This window comes from Thalia democratica, chromosome 6 (genome assembly GCF_965202585.1).
Source record: "Thalia democratica chromosome 6, ktThaDemo2.hap1.1, whole genome shotgun sequence".
NCBI classification, from domain to species: domain Eukaryota; kingdom Metazoa; phylum Chordata; class Thaliacea; order Salpida; family Salpidae; genus Thalia; species Thalia democratica.
The window spans coordinates 43,653,780-43,659,599 of NC_139170.1; positions in this window are offsets into that span (position 1 = coordinate 43,653,780).

A 5,820-nucleotide genomic window follows, 5' to 3' on the forward strand; every position below is an offset into this window, starting at 1 on the left:
AATTAAAAACTTCAAATCTCAGGCCAATTTAGTAATTTTTCAGTTTTTGGTTGAATTGCTTTTTGTATGTTAAAGTTTTGGTCACTCGGACTGACTTTTTTGCTTTAAAATCTAGATAATAGCTACATCTGAAAGCCATAATGACTTTTCAACTTATTTTTGCTTTTTTTCTATATAAATTTAAACATCCCAGACGTAGTATTTTGAAACTAGTTTTAAGAAAGTTTTTTACTACGTTGTTTTATTTAAATAACGAAGTTTCTCATTGTTTAACTAATCAGATGGTTGACAAAAAAATATTAATTTGAAATGTTCAAAGGTAGTTCTGATGCTAAACATCAGTGCAATTTTATTGATATTTATCTATAAAAACAATAACACGTCAATAAAAAGAAAGGTTTGAAAACTACTATTTGAAATACCATATGCATTAGTCTCTAAAATGTTTACATTTGTAATTAACACTTAATTTTGTTCATTTCACTTAAAAAATACATGTTTGTAATCATTGCCTAACCTTGTTTTAATGACAAAACAAAAACTAAACCAATGCTTTTTCAACACGTTTTCAAAGAATAAACTTACACCAATTTGAAATAAAACAAATGTTAAATTTTGGAAAAGTGAACTGTAGAATTTCAAGATACAATGATAACAGACAGTTTTAAAACTATTGTTGTTGTTATAATTTGGCTTAGTAAAGAACGAGTAATTATTGATTAATTAAACGATGAAGACCTTTGCGTTCCAATGCTTCCTAGTTTCAAGGGTATAGAACATCCTTTCCGACTAAAAAAAATAAAAGTATATTTGAATAAAAAAAGAGTTTAGATGTCTAATAAAAAAAGTCTGGTTCTCATCTACGAAATATTTTACATCTTTAATTCTAAAATAGTTTGAAACTGTAGCTAGTGTTTACAATAAACAATAAAATCAATTGACAAAATTGGTTGGTTTAAACTAGTCGAAGCTTGGTTTAAAATCAATAACTAGTTCTAACAATTTAACTTTACCGAAAAGGTATTTTAAATATATAGTATTTAAAAATGCTCAGCTTTTTTTCAGAATTATAAAATAGTTTTTAAACTGAAAAACTAGTATTACACAATAAAATTAAACTAAAAAATTTTTAACTGAGTAATGACATAACCGATTTTTATAAAGAAGTTTTAATAAATATTAAATTTAGTTGACATAAGTAAGTATTTGTAGCTATTGAATATGCACATAAAGCAGTTTGTTTACATAAAATTATGTTAAAAACTTCCAATACTGTATGCTTCTTTAATTACTTATAACAACCTGATAGTCAACTTTAATGCAAAAAGGTAGTTTAAAAAAAGGTGAAATCCTGACTTCTGTCACCAACCAAAGGACATTGACGCTTTAATTAAAAAAGCTGCTTTTTCTTAGTTTCCGAAACATTTTGGAATTTACAACTACCGTATCAGCGTTGGCTATAACATTAAGAAGTTACAACTATCACATCACAGTAGTGATCAAGATGTGATAGTTGTAGCTCACTACTACTGTGATGTGATAGTTGTAACTCATCACTACTGTAATGTGTTAGTTGTAGTTCCTCACTACTGTGATGTGATAGTTGTAGCTCATCACAACTGTGATGTGATGATAGTTGTAGCTCATCACTACTGTGATATGATAGTTGTAGTTCATCACAACTGTGATGTGATAGTTGTAACTCATCACTACTGTGATGTGATAGTTGTAGTTGCTCACTACTGTGATGTGATAGTTGTAGTTCATCACTACTGTAATGTGATAGTTGTAGTTCATCACTACTGTGATGTAATAGTTGTAGCTCATTACTACTGTGATGGGATAATTGTAGCTCATCACTACTGTGATGTGATAGTTGTCGCTCATCACTAATGTGGTGTGATAGTTGTAGTTCCTCAATACATGACGTCAATATTCAAAATTTTACACAGTTTTGTTCAATGGAAACGCGTCAAATATGCACAAAGACACTCTTACACGGAGGGTTACTTTTGGACTACAGTAAAAAAGTAAAAAAAAAAAAAACTTAATGACTAATTTACTGACCAAGGGTAAGGGGTAACAGTGATAGCAAATAAAAATAATAAGAGGAAAAAATAACGACCAAGGGTAAGGCTTCGGAGCAACAATAGTAAAAAAAAAAAAAAAAGTAATAATAAAATGATAAGAAGAAGAAAGCAAGGTTACCGACCAAAGCTAAGGGTTAGGGGTAACATTGATAATTAAATAAAAAGCTAAAAAGAAGAAGTTATATTAATAATAGTAAAATAAGAAAAAGAAAAGATAAGTTACTGACCAAGCGTAAGGGTTAGGGCCTATGGGTAAAAGTAATAGTAAAAAAAGAATAAAAATAGGTAAAATAATTTTCAACCCGTACAAAAGTGAGCTTTCGTACAAAAGTGACTTTTTGTGTTAAAAATCTAATCAAAGATTGAAATTGTGTTCAAATATATTATATGCATTCGAAAATTAAACGAAAATTATTTTTATTATACACTAAAGTTTATCTTTTTGGTTTGTCACAAAACAGTTTTTTATTTATTTTAATATTATTAAAAAGACATTTTTATATTGTCTTAACCATTAGCAAATGCTTAATATGAAATTTTGAGTGTGTTATGATCACTTTTTTGCTTAGTTATTTAGGTTATTTTAAACTTACAAAAAAAAGTTTAGTGTAACTTTTAAATTTGTTTGTATGTGTTTAACAACAAACCTTCAACAAGATATGTTATAAAATTTTATCGTACTAAAATAGTTAAACAAAAACCTTAAACCATTTAATAGTTTAGTTTAAGTTACAAACTAGCTATAAATAAGTATTATGTTTGAAGTGCCAATGTTACACCTTAATTTTTATAAATTATAATACTTTTTGTTTAAAATTAAAAAGTTTATATTAAATTTAGGGTTTTTTTGAGCTTAGAGCTCACATACGATTATAATTCATAAAATGTTTGTTCTAATAGAGTAAAAGAATTAAATAAGTTTAATGTTTAAGAAAAAAAAAGTAGTGTCGCTTTCAACAAACAGTACATTCTCTCTGCTGTATGAAATAGAAGTTCCATATAAGTGGGTACAGTTGTGTTTAAATATTAATCACATAAGCTCTTAAAACTTCATTATAGTACATACAACATTTTTACTTTGAAATGAGCAATTAATTTTTAGTAACTTTCGGTATTACTAACTCAGACGCAGAACCCGAAGGTTTATCTAAAAATTAAAATAATAGTTTTAAAACAGATGTATATGATTTTATTTTATAAAAAACATGCTCAGTTTTTTAAAAGGCAAGTGTGTAGAAAACAAAATGTTGTTTAGTTGTTTATAAAACCTGCTTATAAATAAATAAAAAACTTCTGTCAGAAAATTTTGAACTCGTTTGTTTGAAACTGTTGTACAAAAAATTACTTGATATTTAGTATACCTTATATAAATTTGCTATTAGTATTAAATTACGAAACCTTTTTGCTTTGGAATTTTTTGTTTTAGGCTTTATTAAATGTATCAAATTCTAACTTTATTATGAAACTTAAACTAAACCTTAGCGCCATTAGCAAAGAAAACTTTTTCAGGAAAGTCACACGTTATGGTATCAGATTTAATGATAGATACTAGTTTAATTTAGAAACTTCCATTGTTTCGTTATTTCTGAAGCTGTTTGTATTACTTGTTGTTTGTTAAAACGAGTTTATCAATAATTTATCTTGAAGTAAAGGTTTTAAAATTTCTTAAACTACACAAGTGTTTTTTTCTTTAGTACAACTTTTTTTTTGAGTTATTATATAACAAAAAAGGTTTTATTCGTTATATTTTCTCTAAAATTAGCTTAAGTATACCTATTTAAAGAAGTAGCGTGCCTTTGAAAATATCATTTTGTATATGAGTGTTGTAAAATTGTTAAAATATTGTAAAAATTTTGTTCATAAAGCTGTAAACATAACTATTCTCAGTTAAAGCAAAACTAATTTAAATTAAAAATGACACTAAATATACTTACAACAATATTCAAGTGTTAAAAACAAAACTTTGAAAAAAATAATTCGAAACTCGTGTTCTCTAATAAAGAAGAACATCAAGTAGGTAGGAAATCAAACGTAAGTAGATGCAATTAAGCCGATATAGCCGCATGACAGTCGATGAATTATTGATGCAAACAAGAGAAAAATTCAGAGGCTGCGCGCAACATCAATTTCAAAACAAATCATAATTCGCTCAACGGGGGATTTTCCCTGAACCGCGCGCAGCAACAAAAGAAAATAAACAAAAAAATCACGACTCCATTCAGATGGTAATCTCGTTTGCGCACTTGGCCGCCTGCTCGCGCGGCGTTAGCAGCCTTTCAGTCACCTTCAGCCACCTTTAGTCACCTTCCGATTCAATTCGGCAGCGAGTCGAAGCTTGCCAACTGCTTGAAATTTATTTTATTTTGTTCGAACGACAGCCTGCTTGTGTGGTCGCAGTTCTTGTTTGTTTTTTTTTTTAGGTAGGCGTATCAAGCAGTCTTTAGTTTGAAGCAGTTTAAAATAATTAAATTGGATAACTTTTAGAATTTGTGTTAGATTGGAATCTTTTTTTTTATTTATGAAGTATTGTTTGAAATTAGTTTTTTTTTAAACTTTAATGTTAAAATTTAACTTGTACTTTAGTTGTTGGAACAAATTTCCTAAAACACTGATACACATTTTGTTAACGCGGTTCTTAAACCATGCAAAGCAAGGCATGTAAATTATCAGTGTTTTACAAAACTTTGCCTGTTGATAAAACTGTGGCGCTGCGCCAAATAAAGCTACATTGTATTTGGAATAAAAACGCGCAAAAAGCAAGTAAAAGGAATGACTTCGATGCGAAATAAAAAGAGGCTAATTTTTTTCTGCTGCTGATCTAAGCTATTATTTATTTTTCATTTACAGAGCCACATTTGAAATAAAATGCTGCTCTAAAGCGAAACAGTTTCTTTTTTAACACACTGTTTTATGGTGGTTTTATATTACTATCAAACTAAAGTTAAGTTTTAGTTTTAGAATAAGTATTAAGAATCAAAATAATTTGTTTGTGTTAGTTGGTAATAAGCTTTATTGACTTTTATAAGTGAAGAAAAGTTTTTTATTTAGTTTTATATTGAAATTCACCTCTTTCAAATGTATTCGGTTTTAGATGTCATTAGTACATTTTAGGTTTAAGTTTAATTTCTTTTTTAAGTTTTGAGGAAACTAGAAAAAAAACAAAGTTTCGCAAATAAAAACATTTATTACCTGTTTTTCCTAACTGAGTTACTTGTTTAATTATCTCTTGTATGGCTGTAAAAGAAAAGTTAAATATGTATAAAAAGTTAAGAACGAAAATTCTGCGAAAATAAATATATATCCTGTTATATAGAGCTTATGAAGGCGAAAGTCAATAAATTACTCAGTTTGCTTTAGAACGAGAAAGCTTTATAGAGCCTCTATTTTCATTCTGCCATTCTCTATGAGATTAATTTCGATCTAAAAGTTTCCTTTAAAATATTTAAGTCAGGTTTTTTAAAGTGACTTATCATGTATACATCACAAAGTTTATAAAATCAATTTAGATGAAAAGTTTTTTTGCTTGTTTATTTATTTTTTGTTAAATGTAGTTGTTTATTTTCATAGTTTTAAGTTAAGTTTACCACTACAACCTTTTTAGCTAGTTATTGATACATACCAAATACTAAACAAGTTTAATTCCAAGGATGTCTCTAAAAACACTTACTAATTCAACCTGACCAAGTGATATACAACTTATTAGTTTAATCTGATTATTAGCTTTAAAATG